Raw genomic sequence first — 27,653 nt, 5'->3', positions numbered from 1 at the left:
ATAATTTAGTGGCAAAATCATATCACTCAAAGACAGAAAAATATGTCCATCGTTTGCTTCTTCAGCTATTTTTTACTCAGACACTGGCTGAAGAGTGCCAGACTTGGAACTGTGTGATACCTTCCTTATAATAATAGTATAGACAGAGATGGAGAAAAGCCAAAAGGTTTCTCATGGAACTGGAAACCTGCAATACAGAGTACTAATTTTCTTTGAACTTTCCATTAAGGATCAGTTGACGGTCAGTTGGCTGAATTTAAACTATGTGAGCTGTACATTTCAAGTATTTATGATCTTTTCAGCCACAGCCAGGCACATGGTTTGAACAGTGAATGTAACTAACCATTGGAAACTGGGAGATGGAGCAGATTTTCCATCACTTCTTCCATCAGTGTAGTCAGTGTTTTCCCTGCCTCCTACTCAGTCAAAAAATAAGGGTTTGATGCAGAATAATCCTTCCAGTGAAATTGTCTGGCTTATGTAAGCCCTTTAAGGTTATTCTTGTCTTGCAACCCATCCTGTGTCTTGAACACTGAACTGTTAGAGGGTAGACTGAGTTTGACCATTCTGTATATGTACAGGTGCTCACATCTTTGTCTCCTGGCTTCTGGGGAATTATTTGCTAGAAAGTATTAGAATTGAAAAGGGTACTCAGTCACTCTATAAGGAATAGATGAAAATAAAATGGTGAGAAATTCACCAAAAAAGTCTAGTTTTATAAAGCACTCCAAATTTTCATAAATCTGAGATTCAGAACAGAACAGCATCTGAGTCTTGACCTTGGTGAGATTTGAACTTGTCACCACTGTTGGTTCTTCCAACAGTGTATATCCTCCCTATTGAAGAGACATGGAAAATTATTCAAAATCACCAGGTGGTCCCACAGTCAGAAAAATTACCAATTTCTCTCTCTCTTCAAGTGTTTTATTCCCTGTTCTCCTGACTGTCTTTACCGTTCACAAAAGTAACTGGCATATGATGTCATAATTCTGAATTAATTTCTATGTCCTCTGCAACTTAAAGGCTGAACCACTTCTGGTACACTGGTTAGGTGGAGTCCCTGCTTACTGAACCTGCCAGCTCTCAATCTTATGCAATTATCTGTTATGAATATATAGGCATCTACAGACATAGATTTTTTTTTTCCATTGTATGCACACAGCCATTTTTACTGTAGAGTGACTAATATCTCTAGATCATTTAAATATTTTTCAGTCAGTATATTCATAACTATAACTAAATTTGTGCATTAAATTACATTGGGTTGTTCCAGAAAGCAGCCTAGCAGTTTTCATGACAGACAGAAATAAAAGGCAATGAAATTATGCTGATTTTTAAACATAATTTTCCAGTAGTTTAAGAAGAATAAGTTTTTCATTTAAAAAAGCCAGCAGGATCAGCAGGCAACTAAGTTCTGTTTTAGTTGAAAATCAGTGGGAGGGAATATAAAGCCATATTTTTTTTCCTAAACGGAACTGGAGCAGCAGCAAAGCTAACAAGTTGTAATCAGCCAAGATTTTTTTTTTAACATATAAAAAAAGGTACTTTTTAAAAATCCGTAGTGCCCCGGTGCAATATACAAAGCATATTTGCTTCAAGTATTTATTCTTGCAGTAGAAAGCATGAGAAAGAAACATCTCAAGGAAGATAGGAGAGGGGATTGTAATATCCAAGTATAATTGGGGTTATTCATTTATATTTACAAAACCCTCAATAACCATCTATCTTATGCTGCATGCCTCCCAAAATATAAATAATAAAGAAGTATCCCTCTGATGATAGGTGAATACTCACCAGCCTAATGTCAAGAAAACAAACAAAAGGTCCTTCCACCTCTCAGCTCAGCCTTTCTCAGTAAAGTGGAAATCGTGAAGTGGGTTTTTCAGCTTGGTGCAAAGGTTAAAAAATCAGATCAATGGTAAACCAACTGTAAGAGAGAGCTCTGGAGAAATCATTACTAAAGATTGTCCCGCTAACCTCCCTTTCCACAAATGTCTCCACTGACTTTACTGGGCTTTGGAGCACACCCAGAGTGATTTGTTGCCCACTGCTCTGTCAGCTGAAGAGAGAAAATCTCTCAAATAGGCAAATCCTAGGCCACTAGGGCTCTAGGGACTAATGCCAATGATGTGCACCAGCCAGAAATTTGTTGCCTGCCAGGACGCATCCACTGAAAAGACATGTTTAAGCAGATACCAAAATTCTGCACTGAACTTTTACTTCCATTTCCAAATGGTCTCTAAGGCTATATAACTTTCTATTTTACAAGAATTAAGAGTTATAGTGACTGGTACAAGCATCAGAAACTAAAAGGGAGGTTGGCTCAGAGTAAAGGCTCAGGCATTGCTGTTTGCTAGGCTGTACTACCTTTTTAAAGAGCAACACTCAGATGGAAAGGTGAACAACCCTGTGATGACACAAATTAAAACCTCTTCTCAAAATTTTTCTTGCCTCTACCTATCATAAAGATTTTTAAAGATATATATATATGAGAATTACATTTGATCACAAACCATGTGGCCAGATATTTCTCTACGTTTACATCAGATTGCAACAAATTATAGGCTGAAGACACTTTCTGTGAGCTCTAGGAAGAGGTAGAGGAATAAAATTGATACTTATTTGATAATTTAGCAGTAAAATTAAAGGGCTACATATCTTAAATATTTTCAGGATGTTGCAGGGTTATAAAGAGGTTTTTCAGGTTCTTGAAAAATTCCTTGAAAAACTTCTTCATGTGGTTTATCTTTGGATTTTACTACATCCTGCTTAGAGTACTTTCCATGATAAAAAAGGTGGAGGATTCCTGAAAGGTGCTTAATTTATATGCAGCAATATATCACCCATGGTACCAACACAGTACATGGTCGACACATCACCCTCCATTCCACCATCTGCACCATCATGCCTTCACTGGATATATACTGATCCAGACTAAAATTTTACCATCTCTGACAACTTTTTATTGAAAAACTGGTCCAAAATGTACAAAACATTTTGTTGTAAAAACAGCACATGACAAAACTCTGAATCTCTGTGACTCTCATTAAGTGCTGCTCAAGTCCATTTTAAATTTAAATTGGTGTCAAATAATGTGACTATTTTTCCCAAATTTGTCTCTAGCAGAAAATTACTTGAGTTTCTGGAGCACCACTGATAAATTTTAGAACATAATTTCTTTCAAAAGAAAGGTAAGATTATCAAAGATTTCTATTGTTATGTGGTAGTCACAAAGAGGTCAAGAAAGACAGATGACCTCCAGATTTGATATTTGGCTGCAGTTGTTCTATAGCCTGGGGAATAATTGGCATGTAAAAGAGCATTAAACTATGGGCACTCTGATTCCCTCACCCTGACAATAACTTTTCACATCATTATGGTGGAAGAATGACCTGCATAACTGACCAAACGAAGCCTCAGGTCACTTCAATAATTAAAAAGATAGGTAAGATCAATAACAGCAAACAGTAGCACTTTACAGCACAATGACTGGTTATATGTAGTATAACTGGCAGTAACAACCTCATATTTATTAAGGCTGGGTGAAATTAGAAAGAGGAAGAGAAAAAACAGTCGAGTACTATTGTACACATTTGTTTTCTGGCCATCAATATTTAGCTTGTTCTGGAATTTCAGTGACTCATTGATTGAATGTGGAGATGTGTAATCAGCACACAGATTTTATTTAAGCATTGATCTTTTGGTCAAAAGCCCCACAGCAACTCTCCTTGAGAATTTCTGACTTGTCGAGGCCCAGCGCTACAACCAATATAGACTGCGCTTTGTTCTACACGTGTGGATGATCAAGCATTCTTCAGGGAAAATGGGGTTCAGTACTCTGACTTTTTTTTTTTTTTTGAGAAGAAGAATAAAATATTTCAAACAAAAATTTTTCAAACTATTAAAACTCTGTCCCTCTACTTGTTGTGAACAGTCTTCTCTCCACCCAAGGTATCATGGAGTAACAAGATCATTGGCTCAGTACAGTATTGTATAGATACAAGATTTAACAAAAATCAACTGATTCTTCATTATTATACTAAAATGCAGACAGCTAATAGGATGGAGGAAATCTCTCATCTCATACTTGAACATAAAAAAAAATCCAAATTTAAAATCTCTCCTTGAATATTTTTTAATCTTAAAATTAGGTTTCTTAAAAATAAAACCCAGAAGGACTATTTTGACAATATTTAGAATGTATATGCATTAAAAAAAAAGCAAATGCTAATTTTACATACCCCACAGTCAGCTCTCCCAGGCTTACATCCACTGGCTATGTGTATCATTACATCAGCTGGCATAGATTCCAATACTGTAGCTACACTGATTTTTACCAGCTGAATCTCTTCTCCCATGTTTGTAGAAGACAGTTTAGTGGGCAGTGCCAGGAAACTGGAGTCAGTGACAGACACATCAACCTACTCGTCCTGGGGGAAGATTTCTACCTTTTACCCCATTTTCAGAGCCTGTGTTTGACCTGTTGGAGTTGCCATGACAATAACCTTCTGTCATTAATTTATACTGGGTTTTAAGTTGCTTGTTGTTCAGCAAAAGCATCATTGTAGATTGTAAATGATACCCCTCAAACTTTAGCCTGTGTTGGCTGACAGACCTCTTGAAACACAGTACACAGCAAAACTGTATCAAGATTAGAGAGCATAACTGGTGATAACTTTCTGTGTTATTATCTTAATAAACTTTCTGTACTTGATTAGCCTGGATAAAGAAGATATAGATCAGCCATGATAGCTGCAAAACTACAGATAAGCTGGTCATCCTTTCAAGATAAAAATGCCCATCTGTTCTGAGATTGTAATCAAGGACCCTTTGCTGATATTTAGTCTATTCCTACATGGCCTCTAGCTAATTAAATACTAAGATGAAATCCATTGTTAATGCTTTTTCTTTTCATTTAACTCTCTTCATTGTACCCACTCTGTGCTTTTTTAAAGATCACAGAACACTAAAATCCTTACAGAAGGCTATAAAAGCCACTTACACCTAGTTGTCTCATACAGTTGAAGGTTTCAGGAACAGCAGGGTTTATAACTCACTGCTCTTTGGTGAGAACAAGAAAGGTACAGTAAGAAATTTGCTATAACAAATCCAAATTCACGTAATTCTATATATCAGGGGTTAATGTACAAAGATCCATCTATTTTGTTTGGGTTTGGGTTTTTTTTTCCCCAAATGCTGCTTTTAATATTCCTACCCTGGGTTCCTTTCTGGTTGACTTTGTGGGGTTTTGTTTCAGAACTTTAAGGGTTGAGGGGTTTGGTTTCTTTATTTGAAAAAGCTGAAAAAGACATTAGCAATGTTACTTGTTCGGGACTGTGAATGAATAAAATTTAGGACTAAAAAGGATTATGCGTGGAGGTGATTCTCTGCCAGCATTCTCTATTTTGCAGAGATATATTTGAATGGATTATGGAAAAGCAGCAATCTTCCCTCATTAAGGTTTCTGGTGGTACTGCTATAGTGTTGCTTCTCCTTAGTTCTTCCATCATGGAGTTACTTTGATAATGTACAGATATATAATTTTTTCCCTGTTAATTTTTAGAATTCAATAGGTCTTGATTAGCTGAAGTGAGTTCTCAACTTGCAGCACACAGAACTACTAGTAGCTTATATGCCTCATCTGATAAACTAGAATCTGTTGTGCTTTGAACACAGAAATTTTGTAAGGTATAGCTTTTTTATATCAACTGTTACGAAAGTCTTTTCTTGCTGTCTTTATTCAATGCTCTCTGTTGACCATTTATTCATTCATTAATAGACTGCCTCCAGCCTACTTTTTTAACCTTAAAACATTTGGTCCACAAGTGTTTTTCAAGTTCCAATAAACAGAATAAACACTCATTTTTTCCACAGGAGGAAACCAGCATCAAATGTTGTATTTGGTATACTGCTTACACTGTTTACTTGCATTACAACTACAACCTCTGCTATGAATACAGCTCTCTTCCACTGGAATTCAATTATTCTGCATAGTGTTCTAACACCATTTTCTGAGATACAGGCTGCCTTTGTTGTGGGGTGATTTTAACAAAGCTGTCCTGAGCGATCGAGGGCCCATGGCATTGCAATGTTCTGCCACTTCCAACTTCTCTATGTTGACCAAGAGTATCCTCCTTTCAAGATCTATTCCATTAATTTATTTCCTCAAACTTACACTAGGAACTTCTGTGTTTGCTGCACTAGATTTTTTCCAGCCACTAATGTCATCATAAACAAGTTTCATATCCATGTTAACACCCTTCATTGCAGTTGTTTATCAGGTCACACTTTCAAACAGCTGTTTGTAGCATGTATTACAACTCAACTTCTAGCTGGGCTTTTCCACACTACTTGTCTGTCTCTCTTTTTCAGTTTCTGTGGCTCTTCTTTATCTCAGCTCCTGCTATGCCAGGTGTCCTCTCCACATTAGTTCCAGACCTTCCAGGCATATGTGTTTCTGTGTCCCCATCTATTTTTGGGGAGGAGGTAAAAAGAAAAAAAAAAAAAAAAGAAAAAGAAAAAAAAAAAAAGAAAAAAAGCAATTTCCATGCAAGCCTTTGTACAATATTTTATCTTAGCCCTACAGGCAAGCAGACTTGTAACATAGCTTTAGGAGCTTCTTGTATGCACCTTCTCTCTAGAACTTCTCCCGCTTCCACAGTGGTGAACCCAAGTGTAAGATAAGCATGCTTTCTTTGTTCCTGTCCTGATTTCTCCCACTGCATTTTTTCTTTCATGCCTCTTTTCTTGCTGTACCAATACTCCTTGTAATTTTAATCCACTGTCTCAAAACCACCAACAAATTTCACACACTTCAGATTAATTCATTAGCATCTGTGCAATCATACTAACAAAAATTCATCTTAAAATATTATAGAAATCTTAGCAATTTCTGAGTTCTAATGCAACATTTTTGATGACATTATTAATGACATTTTATCTTGACAGAAAAAAAGAGCAAGGAAATGACCATATATTGTTCCAAGGACTTAGGTTTTGTAAGTGTCAAGAAATATACAGGAAATCCAGGCAAAATATAGCATTATTTCAAGTACCAAGAGGTGATGAGCAAGTTGTGCTATCAGATGTGTCCAGTTGCTGCTGAGCAGCTTATTTTATTTCAAGCCATGGGTGTTAGGTCATATCAGAGCACTGAAGACAAATGGGACCTGCTATTTCTATTCCTCTGTATATTCAGTCACTCCCATTGCTATTTTCAAATCAGTGACAAATATCCCTCAATAGACTTTTTTTTCTGCAAGGATCAAAAGCCATCCCTTCTTTCCTAAGCACATTTGCATACAGCTCTTTTCCATTGCCTGACAAAAACCATCACTGGCACCAGTGCCAAGCATTTGTGAATAATTCTGCCTGCAGATACCCAATGTACAAATTTATACTTCTGCTTTTTATAAACACTGTTTCAACTACACCATCTGAGCATAAGAAATTAGTTCGATATAACTAATGGGTGTTGTTCAGTTGGACATAGATTCACAAAATCCTTTAAAGATTAGATTTTACTTCAACTCTACTTTTCTAATGATTTTTGTTAAGGAGAGAGGTGAAAGCAGGGAAAACAGAGTGGAAGCAAATTGTTCTCAGCCTACAATTAGGATTCACAGGAAAAAATAGGCTGTCCTATGTAACTTAATATTTGCTTCCCACAAATAAATTCAAATGCACTTTGATGATGACACATCACTTTAATTCATCTTAAGATGTCAGGCCAGCCAACTGAATTCCTGCTGATGAAACTTTTATCTCATCAACAGCCTTTCTGTCACTTTAGTGTTTTAGTCTGATTTAGTCTTCAATGCAGATTCTTGTTGGTCGCTATTTGTTTGTTTGTGGGATTTTTTGCAACAACCTACCTTCAGTGTGAGGGTAACTTCTAGAGAATGCTTCCTTGATGCATTGTCCTTAATTGCCTTTGATTTGTAGTCATTCCAAGTGTTTTAAAGCATAGATAGGAAGCAGGACTCCAGAAAATGAGTGTATGTGCTGATATTGTCATTTCTCTCACATAATTTTAATTTTGCAGTTCTAGAGTTCAGTACGATCTGGTTGTCCAAGCTTCTCTGAAACTGGTGAGAGAGAGGAGCAAGTTGTCCTACTGTAAGGTGTAATGTGCAGAGATTGGTTAAGAAAAAAAAAACAATTTGGAGCTTACACAGGCCTATTATTGACATGCGTGAGAGATCAGAAGATATCTAACTTTTCACTGCTAAAGTAAGTAATTTTTGTTCTTTTAAATTTCAATTTTATAGCTCAACTTACACAGACATGTCTCTTCTAGAACTTGCTGTAACCACACATTTGTCCTGAAACCTCATTCTGTCTATCCACACACAGTTTCCTAGAAGCTTTTTCTGCAAATAGATTCTCGTTAGAAATAATAGGGAAAAGAACAATCTGCCTGCTAGCAGCATCATCTCTCTTAAAAACCATTTACATATATGAATTAACAGTGCAAATATTTCTTTCAAGACTTGAACACTTGCACATTATTCTTGTTGAAAGACAGTGCTGCAGGTTAATGCTTTCCATAACCACACAGGTTAAGACCTCACTGATGTGGTGCTTTGTTGTTCTGCCCAGTAATGGGCTGAGCAAGAGGTACTGCAAAACCATGCTGCTCCCTGGAGAGGTCAGTGAGTTCCCACGGCAGAAGCAGGAGCACATCACCTTAATGGCCTCAAGTCCATCTTCTGTCTGGGCCCCATCAGCTCTGCTGGGCCTCTGATGACATTCCTGTCTACTGAAAACAGGACAGGATCGTGTGCAGGATATGAAAAGTGAAGGTTACTGAACACTTGAAGATTTCCAGTGTGGTTGGTTTTCAGTTTTAGAAAAGAAACAGTAAGAATGCAACCTTGGTTAATGAGAATACAAATCCAGTAATGTTAGATTGGGAGTTATAAGGATCAGACACAATTGGAGAGAATAAAAGTGAATTAGATGTCAGGCCTTGTATTACTGGGAGACAGCAGGCACGGGGATGTGATGATGAGTCTAAGAGGGTGTTTTTTGGATACCAGAAAGCTAATCAAAGTTTTTTTCATATCAGAGTAGCCTTCAGCCCTGCCTCGTCTTTTGTGCTACAGTTGTCAGTGCCCAACTTTAAGATGATTAACTTCTTTTAAAAAACAGTTTTAGTCACTGTGCATTTTTTCTTTTTTTTTTTTTTTTCCTGGTGACAAAAGGTAAAATTCTTCCCTGACCATTACTGGTACTATAATCAGCTTATGTCCTGAAATGTATGATTTGATTATCCTTATTATCTTGGCTTTCATAGCTATAAAAATGTTATTAGTGATCATAAAAGTATCTGCCCCCTTTTACTCAAGTCAAATCATTTTAGTTGGTTACCTCCTCTGGCAGTGTATTCAGCAGGTCAAATATATATTGCATATCTAAGCTTGTACAGAATTTTATGGTCCACAAATGAGGTTTAAGATTTTACAAATCTCATGAGAGCAAGGCTTACCAGTGACTTTGATAAGTAATTCCTGCTCACTTGAGGATGATAACGGTAGTGCAAGAATGCTTCATGAGGCTATATTTAGTTCTTGATGAGTTTTAGGTGAATCCTTGAGATTCTGAGTTACTATATTTATTTAAGCTGTTGGGGAGTAAGACCAAAAAACTGACTTATCCTAAAGGAACTTGATATTGCTCTTCGTTTTCCAAGCCTGTATCTATAAAGGCATAACATACTTGTAGGCAAACATCACTCCTGATGCCCTGTGGGGGTAAGCTTGTTGCCAATTTTAGGAGCTCCCTAAACACAGACAGAACCTAGTTTAGAAAGGAGACATCATTTATTCTGCTCAGAGGGCAAGGTGAAGGTTCCACAAATCAAGAACACTATGGGGTAAAAAGTTACATCTTTTATACAGTGAACATTTTGACATGAACCCACCTATCTAATATATATTATCCCCCTACCTAATGTAGATATACTTGTGTGACACAAAGTTCTTTCATTTATTATGCAGTTCTATTGTAGATGTTATCTGATGACATTAGCTATGTTTACAAAAGGTGAGAAAATTACATCAGTTTCTTTTGTAGAAGTTATCTGGCGACATCAGTTACGCTTACAAAAGTTGAGAAGATTCAGCCTGGGGACAAATAATACAGCTTGAAGACATCAAGCTCACTGACTTGGGCCATTTTGGGTGTCAGAATAAACACCTCAAATTTAATTTTCACAGTAGCCCCTCCTGACTGTAGAAATTAATGCCGAGAATCAATTGCTTCCCATTTTCTCTTGACTGACAAAAAGCTAAAATCTGGTGTAGGACCAGCGATGTCAAAGCAGGGCTGATTGGTGGGAAGGCATCCTTCCCCCGCGTGCCGGGAGCCCAGCTGAGGCTGTGCAGGGGCTGGCGGGGAAGGGTTAAACGCGGCGACGGAGGAGAATTAATGGCCAGTGTCAGAAACAGCAAACAGCATTTGAGAGGCCAATACCCCGCTGGGCACAAACTCGACCTCTCGCCGACCCGCGGCCGCCGGGCTGCCCGAAGAGCCGCGGCCGGTCCGCGGCGGAGCTGCCGCCCCGGGGGCGCCGCGCTGCCGTGGCAGTGACCTCCGGCTGGGATTTATTGACTGGCGTCTCTGCCAGCTCCGCTGGGGCCCAGGTCGCCGGTGAAAGGCGTATTGATTACACATTAGTCTGCGAAGACGGGCTGGCATCACCGGCTCCAGAGAAACGCGGGCCAACTCTCACACGTTATTAGGTTTGGCATAATTCTAAGAGGACACATAGGATGGTTTTATTTTACCTGGCAGCCGTGACATCCACTGATATAAAGGATATAATCACAGAAACTGAGTAAGATATTAATGTGGAATTTTGTTCAATAATTCTTGGAGCTCCAGGCTGGAAATATATACACTGCTTTCTAACATGTCACCATTTAATTTAGCATCCAAAACACTCTATCTATGCATATTTTCTCAATTTCTGTCAGATGAAGCTCTGTAACAAGGGCTATAAAAAAAATCTGGATACAGTGACCAGAAATACTAAAAGGAAGTATAATTCTTCAACTGCTTAGTTAACTTTGCCTTCTATTTATGAAATGGAGAAGTTAGGGTTTGGATTTTTTTTTTTTTAAAGACACATTGATAAATGTAGTTTAATTAACATTAATCTGTAATGTTTATTGTAATTGTGTTTTATTTACATATTTCCTTTCAATTGTGAAGTCATTAGTTAAAAAAAGACTTGTTAAGCATCTGCAAAATTGAATGTGGGTGAATGTTAACAATGACAATCTTCATACTCACTCAGTTCCCAAAAAATGTGGGTTTAGAAATAAAATATATGATCTCTGTTCCAAATCACAACTCCCCTGACATCAATTTAAGTCTTAATATTAGCCTGAACTCCTACATGATTTTAGAGAAACACCATTTAGGTGAAAAATCATTTAAAAAATTGCTATCATTATTTGAGAACAGCAATAAACATCACTCACGCTGTTTACTTTATCACTCAATTCTCAGCACAGTTTGTCAGTGCTGACCAAGGGAATGAAAACATCGAGTTAAAGAAAGACAATTTTTGAAGCTTTGTTAATGCAAGCAAATGGAACAGATGCTTGTTCAACTTCCAGTCAGGGCAGGACAAACCATGGCTCTTGTTCTGCACCCATCCCTGAGCTTTTGAGGTGCATCATGCTGGGCCAGGGGTACCTGCCTTGGTAGCACCTCACTTGGCAGCCCAGCTCTCCAGCAGGGGAAGGGATGGTGCCCACAAGGCCTACTAAAGAAAAAATGTCTGTAAATTTGCTGTGTGCTTTTCCATGCCTTACCCTATGCTAGCTCTGCACATTTCAGAGCTAGTCCCTGGGTGAGAAGGCACAGGGGTGACTCCCAACTACCTCAGGTATGAAGCCAGTAGGCTCAGATTAGTCTGCTCCTCAATCCCCCAAAGATCTGTAAAGATGCTTACAGAGCATATACTGAGAATAAGTACCTTTTTTCTCCTATTTTTCAATTTATAAGATAAACAAAAATTGTTTTAAGGATGACAAAAAAAAAAAGCCAGGTATGTTTCAATGGTCTGGTCTGATTTCACCCTGCCTTGTAGTCACTTTCCAGTGATTTAGTGAAAACAGCAAATAAAGGACCAGCTTTCCAGAAAGTTTGAATTATAGCTAATTGTGTTAAGTTAATTTTGGTCTTATTGAACCCGTAGCACACTTTATTGATTGTAAACAGAGTAAATTTAAAAGCCAAACCATAAAAGCCTCAAGTCTACAGAAGGAAACATGATATGTATGCTTACTAGCAGTGTATTACTCATTCTAATTAAAACAAAAATACTGTGCTAATGGCATGGGGGCCTTAAAAGGTGTTGTTCAGAGATGGTGAGATGTTTGCTTTTGACTGAATAACACAAATGAACCACATCATCAGCAACTGTTAAGAGAAATCTGGATTTGCTGGAAGGAACATCCAGTTGTGGCTCATAAGGATCTGAATCATAACAAAAGCATGAAGGAAAGATTCCCCATGATGTACTCCTTTATGTTTCATCCCAGAGCAGGGGTTCATATTGCCTGCTTTTCAATGAGAAAGCCTGACTCAAATTTTCAACTTATTTCAAGGCAACAATTCACCTAAAGGTTAATATTTATGCAAACATTTTTTGTTTGTGTGCCAGATAGAACACTTTAACACAAAAGGGAGACAGCTTTTCTGATCCTCATTATGACAATACCTATTGTAGAGTTTACTTTTGGAGGAAGATGTCATTTTCCATATGTAATCCAAGCAGCACTGGGTTGCATCATATGGAGTTCTCAGAGATGACAACCATAACTGAGGATGAGCAAATCAGATTCAGACTGCACCAGATAAACTGGCCTGCCTCACAGCAGGACAACTCAAGACCTGTTGATAAAATTGCATGTGTTATTCTGTGCAAAACTACTAAAATTAAAGTAGGAACCACTTTCCACAATACACACAAAAACCTTTATTCCTCTGAAACAGGCACAAAAAAGGTGTTATTAACCACTTCATGTCAGGGTGTTACATAGAACAAAGGTGAAACTGTGGTAAGCACATGCATCTTGGTTTCAAAAGTAGCATTAGTGTCTGAAGGAACTCTTTTTTTATTAAAAAAAAATATCTATGGCATGCAAGAAAATGGTCTTTGCAAAGATGAAAACTGGCAATGTATTTTGTATAGCACCCAGAATACACAAAACTTTTAATTCCTGCATTGCAATACAGCACCTTGTTTTAGATAAATGGCACAAAAAATGCCACCTACCAGGAAAAAATTCTGTTTTTAAGACACAAAGCAAGTTCCTTCTCTGAGGTAGAAGGCTGTTGTACCACACAGAGAACAACAATTTACCAAGGCCACTTTTCTTCTTGGTGGAAGAATGGAACATATTTGTTAAAGTTTGCACTGAAGCAAAACATATTGAAATGATACTGTAATGATCAAGCTAACAGCACTGCAGATTTAAATGAAAGTTTCCCCTTGTAAAAATAGGAAACACATATGAAAGGCATAATATAATTGAGCACCTCCCCCGAGCCTCCAAAAAGTAAATAGACTGCAGCAAACACCGAAAAACCAAGCTGATGCTTGTCCCTCACTCCTACTGGAGCTCTAAAATGTGAAGAACATTTATATCAAACTTCATCACATGAATCAAAATCATGCTAAATGTACAGAAACCATCAGGGAAGCACTGGTTTCAGAGCTCACATTGCCACACTGAGAGTCACACAATCTAGCCCTGCACGATAGCGCAATACCTTGGGGAGCATCACCTGTTCTCCCAGTCACGGGACAGCCACGTGTAAGGCACTTAGAATACTCACTGGATAAATATACTATGTCCACAACCTGAACAACCCCATCAGGTCAGTCAGAGCTGAAGAGTGAGAAGAAGGCATCGAGACAGATTTGTATGTCCAACAACCAAATGCACTGATCTGAAAATTAAATCCCCAGTGGAACTCTTCAGAGTCAGGCAAAGTGTGACGTAGCTTGACCCAGCTGCCTCCAGTTGGCAAGCACATATTTAAACTGAATTAGAGCCGAATTTCTGTCCATATTTTTAAGAAAGCAAAACCTGTGAAGCCCTAGCTATCAAAAAATGGTTCTTCTGCAATGAAATAAAAACAAAAATGTAAAAAATAAGAGAAAGAAAAATAAATAAAATTCTGTATGGTAAATAACTGCACAGTGTAATGAAATTTCTATTTGCCAGTTACGAAGCTAAAATTTTTTACTAGAATGCATCTGGGAGCTCTGAATTTAACTCTTTCAGATGGTGAGTGCTGTTCACTTGGTTTAAAATATAAATGTCAGTAGGTAACCTGAAGGCTTGCTGTAAATCAAACCTGCACTGTATAAAAACTGTTATTTGTGTCCTAATGGGTCAAACAGAAGAGGTGCCCTCTCTAAAAGAGCTGGATACCAGATTCCCCTTTCATTGATCGAGGTTTCAACTCTGGGTGCTTGAGTTTATGACAAAAGAGTTCACAACACCGCTGGCAGGAAGTCGATAGTTTGATAGATACCCTTTGCAGTTGGTCCTGTCTCTAGCACTTTAACCACGCTTTCACTCTGACAGTTATTACTGCTGCAATAAATTCTTCAGTAAAACAAATAGGCTCTCTGAAAATGTATTAGCCCAGGCACACTATTTTACTTAATATAACTGCAAGTCTTAAACAGGTAACTACCATAGTAAATAGGCCAATATATTTAGAAAGAATCATGTGTGTGTGCGTCCATTTACAGTAAGTTACCTAAAGTTCCCTTCAGATCAAGTTACACAGTATTTATTACACCTTCAGGTTATACTTTTAAAATTCACAGAGTAACTGACAGGAGCAGAGGCTTTTAAAATCTATTTTATAAAATGCTGTAAGAATTTTCACATGGTTTTCAAAATTGCCTGGACGAGTTTGCAGCCTAAATCCTTACAGTGACCACTAGACCCTTTGGTACAATTGAAAAACTGTACTCACTGTATTCATACTTGGCTTTAAATGCTGCTTATCTTCCAGAAATCCAGAGCTGTTGCCATTTTTTTTACAGGATGCCTAATAACAAATGGCAAGAGGTTCTGATTGGATCAGACTGTGTCCAGAATTCTTCACTGGAGGCCATAGGCAGCAGCAATTCACTCATTCTCCCTTCCCCTAGGCCATGTGCCCTAGGAGTCATAGCCCCACATGAAATCTCCACATATTTTGAATTCCGAATTCTCATCAGCTGTACTTCAAGGTTTCATAAAAATAGTTTCTAGGAAAATCTGCAAACATTTTTCCCTTGCCATCACTAATAATAGGCAATATGAGAAAATTATTATTGTGTTATTGATATTCTTCTATGTTGTTCGGTTGCACTTTTATCTGCATTCATTAGCAATTTTCATCAGACATGGGGATTAATATTAAAGCTAATTTATTAGCAGCTATACCAATTTTTCTCCACTTGCCCCACAGTCAGAGAGAAACTGTCTACATACAGAACCCTTCAGCACTCCTCTCTACATCCACAGACTTTGTGTCACTTAGGGAAGATGTCTTGAGACATCTATCCTTCAAGATTAAATGCATCCCTTCTGAGTGGCAGTTGCCACAATTGAAGTAAGCATTTACTGCTAGTGCTCAGCCATGCAGCTAACTGCTCTGTGGCTGTGGCCTCTCAAGGTGTAGGACATTCATGGGGGAACACTAGTAATTTTGTTTTACCCTGCAGGCATGCAGTTTCTGGCTACATTGTAAGGAAATATCGTTGAGTCCATGCTGAGATTGCTGTGCCTGCTGCTCAGAGCTCTCATGAAATGAACTAAAAGGATAAGAGCTCTCTTGACCTTTAAAGTCCACTTATTTAGGGTGATGGATCTCCCAGACATTAAAAAAAAAATAAATCCCAAGCCCATTAGAAAACAAGTGAGGATTGGCTGAATAGAGTGATCAAAATTCCATCTGCTAGAACAAAGAGAAAATCTGTTGTAAAAAAAGTAGAAGTGGGTTGGCAATTAAAGTTCATTTCCACAACTTTATGACTAAGGGCTGCTAAGAGTCTCCCACTTCTTGCCATTCTACTTCTGCCACAACAAGGAGTCGTATTCTTTTCATTTCTTTGATGTCCATTCTGTCATTGTTGTTTTTTTTTTTTTCAAAGCCAACCTGTCTTCCTTATTACCAATTATCAAATCAGCCAAAACTTTTGCTTGTGTAAAGTATGCTGGTGAAATGATGCAGAAAAAAACAGATTCAATCAAGTTCAGATATAATTCCTGGGACAATCTTTATGACCAGAAATCAAACCGAAATATTATCAGGGGAAAGAGAGAAAAGTTAACAAAACTTTCAGTGTCCAGGGTTTGATCAGGTTGACTAGATAGTGTTCTAAAACTGAGGTAATTTCCCAAATATTGTGTCCCTCTGTCTCAAAGAGAGTTTTTAATCTTTACTCCACACCCCACATCTGCTCAAGAAGCAGGATCCACTTTCCATGCAGTTAATTCTTTATTCACCAAAGTAGAAGGTTTTTAGCCTGTAAACCATTTTGCTACACACCAACAATCATGTGAATATGCTATCTAAGTTAGTGAGGTATTTGCCAGTTTAACCACTTCTCCACCTATGCCCTGACTGAAACCCTGAATTGGTTTGTGGAAGATTTGAAGGAGCTGTGACTGTTAGAAGTTCCACAAGAATACAACTCCACACTGGTCAAATGTCTTGTTGCTCTTAGAAATTCACAACAAGGAATAAATTGATATTGCCCTAAAGGAAAAATAAACAGCAGACTCTTCTTTTAGTGTATTTATCAAACAGATGAAAATAACATCTGACACAGCGGCATGGAAAGGTTTGCAACACTAATCTATTTCATTTTTTTCTAACAGCAGCATTTTTAGTTGCTGTATTTATTGACTGAAAGTTCATTTGAATTTAACAAGGTGGAATTCAGCTCTTTCAATCTTGGCATAGGATAATACGGGCCTGAACAGAACCACAAAATACTTTGCCCCCTTTTATGTTCACATAAATGACACTATTGTTTTTGATAGCCCTTACCACTTATTCTGCCATGTATACTCCAGACAGAAAAGATGGAAAGCATAAAAGAGCTCCTGATAAATCTATAAACAGACTGAGCTGGGGATAACAAAGCAGGAAGGGAACAGCCATGCTGGGTCAGAACAGAGTCCTATCAGGCAGTGCAGCCCGCAGAGGAGTTGACTGTTTAAGCAAAAACAAGTAGGCTTCAAATCATCAGGGTCCTCCTCCCCAACGCCCAGCTCTGAATTAATATGAAGGATAACAGAATGATGTGGCACAGAACCTGGGGTGAAAAAAAATCTGAAATGTAGAAGCTATAGACCCCACCAGATAAGAAGGGAGAAAGAAGAAAAAAAAAAAAAAAACAAAAGCCTGATGGCACTGAACAAGGGACTTTCCTTGTAAAACACAAGGCCAAGTTCTACAGTGGAGGTTGGGCCTTTTCCAGCACTGCTGAATCTCAAATCTGTAGCAGAATGAATAGAAGGCTGAGAAAAATTCCACCATTGTCAATGCAGTATTTATAGAAAATAAGTTCTTGTGTAGCATGTGATGCTGTCCTCTGCTGACAAAAAGGAATCTAGAATAGGATCAAAAACATCTGGTTTATGACAGGAGAAAGAATGTTACCAAAGGGAAAGGGTGTCTGAATCACCCCATAACCTCAACTTAAAAAAAAAAAAAAAAATAGTTCGATCATTACCAAATGGACAAGGATGATGAAGAGTAGGGTAAACAGGCATTCAAGATATTTCCAGTTAATACTTTCCCAGGCACCAGCTCTTTTCAGTCTGGGGATTCCAGACCTGAATGTGATTTCTACGTACTTAGTGATCTTCAAAGGATTTCTCTTTCATAATATTGCCCAGTCACAGAGCCTGGATATGAGCCAGCAATGTGAGCTTGCAGCCCATAAAGTCAATTGTATCCTGGTCAGCACCAAGAAAGGAGTGACCAGCAGATCGAGGAAAGGGACACTGACCCTCTGCTCTGCTCTGCTCTGGTGAGACCCCACTGGGAGTGCTGCAGGCAGGTCCTCATCACAGGAAGGCCTTGGATCTGTTGGAGCAAGTCCGGAGGAAGCCACCAAGACGATTCTGAGGGACGGAGCAACTCTAGTAGAATTGGGATTGTTCAGACTGGAAAAGAGTAGGCTTCAGGATGTCCTAACTGTGGCCTTCCAGTACCTAAGCAGAACAAGGAAATGGAGACACTATTTACCAGAGTGTGTAGTGACAAGACAAGGGGGAATGGCTTCAAACTAAACATGAATAGGTCTAGATTAGATATTAGGCAAAAATTATTCACTGTGTGGTTGATGAGGCACTAGAACAAGTTGCCCAGAGAAGTTGTGTGTACCTCATCCCTGGAAGTATTCAAGGATAGGTTGGGTGGGGCTCTAAAAAACCTGGTGTAGTGAAAAGTTTGGAACTAGATGGTCTTTAAGGTCAATTCAAAGCCAAGCCATTCTATCATTCTATTTTTCTATATTATGTTGGTCCCTGACACATCTCAGCCCCTCTCCAGTGCATCAGTGTGCTCTTCTACACTTCTGCTCCAAGGAAGAAGGTACTATTTAGCACCCTTGATCACACTAGACAGTGTAGGCAACTGGAATTTTAAAGAGACACAGCAATGAGGCTGTGTGCTTTGTTTCTCCATCAGTAGGAACTGAAGAGTAAGTCTGCAGTAACACTGCCACTGCTTAGCTTGTGTATTTAGATGCGTGATCTGCCAAGATTCAGACAGTATTTTACTTCTGCACACAGACACAAAGTTCCTTGGAAGGGTGTACTCTGTGTAAGAGAAAGCGTGAGTAGGCATGTTTGCAACTAATTGAGGCTCTTGCGCCTCAGCAAGACTTCAGCCCTTTTGGATCAAGTCTCTCATTTGTTTTATACATGCATTTTGCATGAAACAATAGATTCCTACTGTCTGTGGTAGTTGCTAAGTAATAATGGTGGAAATTCAATCAAATCATATGAATGGATACACTCTTCACATAATGGTCATGGTTTCCTTAACTGTCCAAAACCAACACTTCATAACACAGACCAATACTTGGAATCATCCTTCTTTTCACAAGAATTCCTTTGTTTAACATAGGAACTTGAAGCGGTTTCTGATGGATTAATTCTTGAGAACTTGATATATAAATTTAGTATTTTCCTCAATCAATTCTATTTATTCATTCTTGCAGAGTCAAGTTGGAAGAAACCAAGAGGAGAGTTACTAAACAGATTTTCCCCTGTCGCTAATATTTCCTGTTGTTCTTTTCCTTGTCTTGTCCTGTCCTGCTTGCAGAAGGCCAGTGCTCCAAATCATGCTCTTGCCCAGTTTTCCCAGTAGGACACAAACTTTGCTCTTCACATCAAACATCAGCATATTGATTTTTCTTCTCTTTCCATGAAGTTTTCTCTATTCAGTCACGTTGCTGCAGAAAACCGGACCTTGGCTCTTTCCCCAGCCACACTGGACACATATTTGCTGACATGTCGTTTCAATTAGACTACCCAAGAGCTGCACAGAAACAGGAAACCACTCTCAACCTCAAACCAATCCAGACACCGGAAACCAGGGGTAGACAGAAGTGAGCTGCAGCTTCATTAACAGCAGTCAGAGCAGCAAAAAGCAGTATTTGCAGAAGGACAGCAGACCTTGTGGGGACGTATACTGTTCTGACAGCCATTAGTTAAACCCATGAGTTAAATCCTTCCCACTTTGCTGTCTCAGACCCATTTCAACTCACAAAGGCAGCACTAGCCATCAGTGGCTAGGGGCTCATCTTCACCAAAGTCACACACAGTAACAGGTTTATTGCAATGAAAGGACACACAAACCTCTTCCAATCCTCTTGGCACTGTAGCCAGACCATTAGGGAGCTCAGTTAGGAAGAAACAGAACCAGCCACTGAGAAATATACAGCTGTGGCTAGGCAGCTTTCTACTGAACCAGAATGTCTCATACCTAACTTAGCCTTCAAGTAGCAAAACCACTATATTACACTGCCTCCTGGTATGTAGATATACTCTGAGAGATGAACAGGAATACTTGGGAGGAAATGACTGTCATTCTCACATCATCATCTCTAGTGGGTTCTTCAACCAAGAAACTAAATTTGGCATGTAATAGATACAAAGTTTATTTTTCAAAATAGACAATTTTCAGCCTAAGAATCCACCTCACTGAAATTTTTGCCAAAAATCTCTGCATTGCTAATTCCTTTGCTGAAGCAGTATATTTAGGGAATACATATATATATATATATATATATATATATATATATATATAAATTCTAAGTAGTGTTTCTGGTGAACTGCATATTGGGCAATATTGTGTTGCAACCTAAGAAGAACAGATGTCAGTGATGATTGATACAAGTAGTAGAGCATGGGAGACAAGTTTTTAAGCATTGCTTAAGAAAAGCAAAAGATGTATAATGGGAATGATGTCTTCATTATCAACATCCTTCCACCTGACAGTCTGTGCAAGTGCTCCAAACTAGTATGATTTATCAAGACATCAGGATTGGCACAGCTAGCCCCTTCTCTGGCTTTGGACTTTGGAAGTCTGGTCCCTGATTGCTTGTTTGACTCATAAAGTAATGAATGCTGTTATTTGCTTGCTGACGGGTGCTCTTTAATATATAATATAATTTATAACTTGATTAATATAGTTTAAAGTATAAGGTATGTATAATAATATGTGTTATAATTTAGTATAATGCAACCTTGACACCCAAAGCAGAGGAGGGAAGAGGAACATCTTCTTCTTGACTTACAGCCATCAGTTCTGTGGTATAGACTGTGCAAGGCACCCCAAAAGGCACACTCAACTCCCAGAAGCCTTCACCATTCTGCAACAAAGATTACTCTGTCATTAGGAGCCATGGGGAGCTTTAGCTACACAGCAGGACCTGGATCCAGGCCTAATTCCACGGTTTGGATCACAATCCAACAGGTATTAGACATGAGAGGCCATTCAGAAGGACCACATTTTTTTCTGAGATATGTAGTCAGACTGGCATCTAGTGGGATTTTGAAATGTGCCTAGGAGCCTAACTGGATTTCGGAAACCCTCTTTTAGCACTGATAAACAGTTTTTGGTGGCTGAAATCTTCCAGGCTGGCACGTGGTTTTGATTTGTAGTCAATCTTCTGCTAGCAGAGCAATTCAAATCTAAAGTTTCAGTTCTTGTTTCTCCCTCTACTTGATTTGTTTTTTTATTTGGAAAAAAAAGAAAAAGGCTGTGTTGCTCTTGGACAGAGCTAGGAGTGGCAGCTGAATGTGATAAACAGGAGACAAATGCATCAGCTAACAGGGCTTTTTTTAGAAACTTCAAGTATCACTTGAGAGAAGATTTGGCACAACATGTTTTTATACAAGTACCACGTGTTGGATAGTTTGGTGTGATTATGTTCTCAGCAGACATGGAGAGTGACAATACATGCTTTACCTCTCATTTCACTGGGAAGATAGCCCTCCAGATGACATGACAGCACTGATGCTGTTGATCATCTGACACACAAATGATAATTTACAGAGACTTTTATTGAGCTGACCTGTGTCACAGAATGACATTAAAGCCTATTGGTTATCCCTGTTTCAATGAAGAGACTTAACCTGACACGAGTATCTCAGGATTATTGAGTTTGGGTAAAAATATTGAGTACTTTGATGATGGTTCATCTTCACATGCAAATCAGATGGAAAAGAAAAAGCGTGGTCATAACTAGAAACACAGTTAGAAAAGAACATGGATATTTGGTACATATGCAGGGACTATCCATTTGTAGATTATGTATTTCTTCTAAGTCCTTTATTCAATTAAACACCCTTCAACTGCCAAGAGACAGTCTTCATAAGATTCTTATATTGAGAAATAAAAGCAGCTAAATTGTTTTCTTTTAATTTTATCTTTATTCATAACAATTTAAGTTGGTTTTGATTAGGAAAAAGTTTGTTCACTGGCATTTTTTTTTAAAGTATCAGTTTGAGTTTGCATCTCTTGATGTAGGATGTTATATTAAATTATTCATTTTTACAGAATGGAAATTAATTATTGTGTATGAAATCCCAAACACATATGGTCACAGTGCTGGTTAGATCTGCCTCCCGCTATGCTTTAGAGATTCAGATTTGGAGGTAGTATGTTATTTTCCATGCCAAGACCACCTATGGTTTTCAAGATATAAGTATCTGAAAATTAGCATTTTCACACTGAGCACTTGTTCCAGCTTTATTATACATTGACGACTACCATCTTGTAGCTACATGTACTAGAAGGGATGTTAGCAATCTATAAATGTAATTTAAGTTGTTCAGAATTTCACTGACTGACTGCATTTTCTACATCTACCTTTAGCACCATGTAACATCAATCTCTTCTTTTGAAATCTCTCAGAATGTCTTTTGACTGATAGCAGTGATTGGCATTAATTAATTTCAAGGGTCAGTTGTGAATGATTGGTTTGTCATGGTCGAGGACTGAATTATATACGATCAGGGGAGCGTGCTGAAATGGTCAGTCAGTCAGTGAAAATCAAAGAACATAAGTTCAGATGGAAAAGAATTCACAGCTCTGTTTATGAATGCAGCCAAGACATTTTACATCTGAAATTAAGGGGTTTTGGTCTTGAATCTACTCTTACGAAAATAGCCCAATCTCTAACTGCATTTTTGGCAATAAAATGTATTAAAAAAAAGTTATATTTCTTTCTGTGAATGTCAAGAAAAGTCTTACTAAAAAGATTCAGAAAATCTTTTCTTTATTGTATATTTATAAAAGAAAATAAGATTAATTTCTGTTAGTATATAATAAACTTCTATTTCTTAACTCTTCTAATGCATCTACATCATATGCTATCAAAAGTAGAAAGATTCCAGGAGAAGCAACAAAAAATAATGATCCCTATTGGTTTTTTGTTTGTTTTTGTTGGTTTTTTTTTTGTTTTTGTTTTTGTTTTGTTTTGTTTTACTTTACATTCTGTTTTGTTTCCCCTGCAGTTTGTAACTAAAGGGAAAGTGAAAAAATATTATTAGATGCACAGAATATGCTTGAGGGAGCAATATCTTTTTTCCAAAAAAGGGTCACTCATGATTTTTTGTTAACTTATATGTTGATAAAGGTTAATCTTGAAAGTATTCTAATCAAACACATCAGTGAAGGATCATTGCATGCAGCTTTTGTAACAGTGTAGCAAATACTTGAACTCATATGTCTGTACCTATAGGAACTTATAGAATAGCCATATTGGGGAATATCAGAATATCTTAGTAGATAAGTATTTAGAAACCTACTGACTGCTGATGGCCAAAAGGGTAATTCAATTTACTCACCTTAACATCTCAATTGGTGGTGGTACAGATGAACAATTATTCAGTAAAAATATATATTTTTAAAGAAAACATTTTTTATTCATTTTATGTATCTTGCAAGCACTCAAGACAGAAAGATGCAACATTTATCAATCTATATAAGCTTTTGATTCACCATCTGAGAATATCCAGCATTTAGTGCAATACATTTTAATACATAGCAATGATACCTGGACTGTGCACAAGATCAAAAACCAGACTGGGTAGATTTTACTTCTCTGCAACTTTCTTACATTCAAAACTTGAATGATATTTCTTAGAAAAATGAAGGCCAAGACAGTGCAAAGAAACTTGATATTCCAGCAAGTTTTAAGAATAAATACTTTGCTATTCTTTTATCATAAAGACAAAGGCCAACAGTCCATAGACAATAGGAAAAAAATTTACTTTATAGGATGAAATTAAACCCTGAGCAGACAATAAGGGCTAGATGGGCTAGATTAGACTTTGAGCTAGTCACTTTGAGTATTTGGGGGCTTTTAGAATGGCAGTCCACTCAACTGGAAAGGTCAGTTTAAGTGATTAGAGATTAAACAGTAAACTAAAGTGCAACAGGTACAGGAGATGAAAGGCAGAATGTCTGCAGTAGGAGCATGCAAACCACAGCTATGGACAGCTCTGTTAAAAATATTCCTAGTGCTACGCATGCAAATTAGCACTGTCTACATCTCTAAGGGTTCATCAGCAGGACTGTGGAAGGACCACCTGATGCAATGATTTTCATCCTGTGCTGCATGACCATCCTAGCCTGTGAAAGATTACAGGAAAGAAGAAAAGAAAATCCAACATGCATGTTCTACTCAAAAATGAAGAGGTTACTTTGCACTGATATGTGTTGCCCAACTGAACACACAGATAGACCCACAGTACTGGCCAACCATCCCTGGCAGAAGGCACCACTAACTTTGGCATGCACTAGAACCATGCGAAAGTCATCAACAGCATGTCACAGGGAAGGAAGTTTCACTCAAGGAACTTGTCATAGTGGCACCAAGAGCTGCAGCTCTAGGAGCCAGGGAGCCTCCTTGTGAAAGACATGCACATCAGGAAGCAGCACCCCTTTTGCCTTCTCTGTAGTCAACACAAATAAATTATCAGGTAATTATTCTGCAGAACCATCAATCAAAAGCATATCAGAAGAACAAATCCTAAATATAAACTAAAAAGCTTGGCTCTAGCAAAGTCACTTTTAATTTTTTCTTTTTTTTTTTTTTTTTTGGCTACAAAAGGGCTTGAAGCCAAGGTTTGATATGAACTTTTTCATGGTCAGGCAAGATATGATTACAGATCTATGGAGGTAAGGTGATGTTTCATGGTGCATTACTAATACTGAACTCATCAATACTAGTTCTCCTGATCTTATTCAAGTTTCACATTATCGGTGTTTTCAGTCATCGATGAGAGATTCAAGAGAACTCTAACATAAAAATCTCAGTAATCTTTATTTAAATGGGCTTCTTTTGTTTGTTTAATGGCAATTCTAGCCATATCATTGCTGAGAGAACTCTGAGTATATGTTCTAAATTCAATCTCCAGACTAAAACTCTATTAGAAGAACACAAAATAGTTTTCTAGTACATCTTGGTGACTGTAAGATGGTTCTATGAAGCAGGAACTTTTGAGGATAGTAATGTCACCATTAACTTGCCACAGAAATGAGAATAGTCCAGTGAAGTGCAAAATTTCACAACATTTCACTCTCAAGAAGCCATATGAATGGGGCCTATGACAGTGAGTGGCACCTCAGCGTTCTCGAGAATGTCATGGTACACGAATCTAGCATTGTTTGTAATAAAAAATTGTAAGTATGATAAATGCCAGCTCTTCCCATCTGCTTCTCAAATCGAAACAGATCCAATTTCTTAAAGGTGTTGAGCCAAAAGTGGACCTTCTGTATTTGTAAACTAAACTGGATATAAATTGTTTTCTTTCTATTGTTACAGTTATATCCTATTTAGTTTTAAAACCATAGAGACCACTGTCATCATAATAGTGTCATAATACAGGTGTGTTTCATAACATGGGTACATGGTTTTCATTACCAACAAAGCTGGAAGTGGGTGCTATTTATTAATCCAATAGAACCTAAAGTTCCAGCCCTGTTAATTTCTCAAACAGACTAGGATCTGCACAAATATAGTACTTCCAATCTGTGTATGGAAACCATGCCATCAATAATCCCACACATTTAGAATATTCAGTAAATATCAAACTTCTGTTAAAGAATCAAAGATGGACAGCAATGCTAACAAATATGGAATGGAGAGAGAACCAGGATTGCAAATCATCATGGACATCAGTGATAAACCAGGTGAAAAAAAGTTAAAATAACTAGGCAGTGCTTTTTGCACAGTAAAGTTCATAGAAAAACCAGTCTTCCTTTCAAAAAAGTGAATATATATATATATATATATATAAAATTTATACCAGGCAATTCTGTTCTTGAGACCTCTTATATACATTCCAAAATATTTAAAACTTTTGAGACTCCACCTGGAACATGGCACCCAGCTCTTGGCTCCTCAACACAAGAATGACAAGAACTTGTTACAGTGGGTCCAGAGGAGGGCAATGAAGATGATCAGATGGATGGAGCACCTCTCCTACAGAGACAGGATGACAGAGCTGTGGTTGGTCAGTGTGGAGAAGAGAAGGCATTGGACAGATCTCACTGTGGCCTTTCAGAACCGTAAGGCTTAATAAAAGGAGACACAGAGACTTTTTATACAGGAAGATTATATAGTTTTGAACTGAAAGAGGGCAGGTTTAGATGAGATATTAGCAAATTTTTTTTTTTACTCTGAGGGTGGTGAGGAACTGGAACAAGTTGCCCAGAGAAGTTGTGGACAACCCATACCTGGAAGTGTTCAAGGCCAGGCCGGATGGGGCCCAAGAAACCTGATCTTGGATCAGGGATCTTGGATACCCTGATCACGGATAGGGAATGGAATCCCTGTCCGTGGCAGGGGTTTTTGAACTAGGTGATCTTAAAAATCTCTTTCAACCCAAATCATTTAACTATTCTATGATTCTACTAAGCAGTATGAGAAACCATGGTGATGGACACATTAAAAAATACCTGAGACAGGGGAAAAAAAAAATAGGCTGATAGAAAAGTAACAAGGTCACATGGCATGCATCCGCAGGTGATGTGCATTGGGTGACAGCTGGTACCTGGAAGCATGCAATATATTGTAAGGCCTTTTTTTTTTACCAGAAAGTTGGTGCATTTCCAAACACTGGTGAAAAGCAGAAACACCGTGAGTGGGTCAACCTCCCACAGTTCACATCTGATCCACTGAGAGTAGGATTAAATGTGATTGGCGTAGATACTCGTCTATTCCCATGTAAACTGATGGCAATATATATAAACAAAAGTAGCTGTGTGTCAGTCATTTAATCAGATGTTGCAACTTTATTAATTTAGTATGTGCACAAGGAGAGAAGTTTACCAAGGAGAGTGCAATTTCTGATAGGGTAGGTGTATCTCTGATTTTTTTTTTTTTTTCTTTTCTCAAGAGAAAATAACCCTGCTTTAGACACTCACAATACTAGTGAAGCAGTTTAACAAAACAGCAAGCGCTGCAGGAAGAATGATCGGACATCAGGTAGTGATCAAACTAATGATCAGGCAATGTAGGTAAGTGGAGAACTATCAGTATACAGCTGACACGAGAGTTGCAAAGAGCTTACCCATCCACTTTCACCCTATTTATTTAAAAAACTCTAACAGAGACAGTGCAGATCAGTGCTACCATATCAGTAAACTTAGGGGGTGACAGCCCATGTTGAAAAGTGAAATAACCTGCAATTTGCTCTGTTAGCATTTTGTCAGCCAAATAGAGAGCAGAGTGGGCAGACAGTTTCTAATTCCAGTACCAGCAGGTTATGGCTACCAATCAGGCAGGAAAAGACAAGGGTTAAGAGTTTACCTACATTTACCCAGACAGTTAGATTCCCAGGACAGGGGAATATGAACTGGTAAGTTATTGCCCTGGCCTTCTTTCCTTCACTGTATTCTTACAGTGATTGTGATGTCTTGGATAGTCTGTTCATGATCAAGTTCACAAAAATTAGGGTTTCTCCTCATATACAGTGTACTGGTGTCAGACCCTTAATAGAGTTTTACTATGAACTTTAATTTTTGACTGCCTATGTTAGCAGATACCAAAAATAAGCTGCATGGGTGCATCCTACATACCTACAATG

This window comes from Vidua chalybeata, chromosome 6 (genome assembly GCF_026979565.1).
Source record: "Vidua chalybeata isolate OUT-0048 chromosome 6, bVidCha1 merged haplotype, whole genome shotgun sequence".
In the NCBI taxonomy this organism is placed as follows: domain Eukaryota; kingdom Metazoa; phylum Chordata; class Aves; order Passeriformes; family Viduidae; genus Vidua; species Vidua chalybeata.
Note: the sequence above shows the minus strand (reverse complement) of the source record.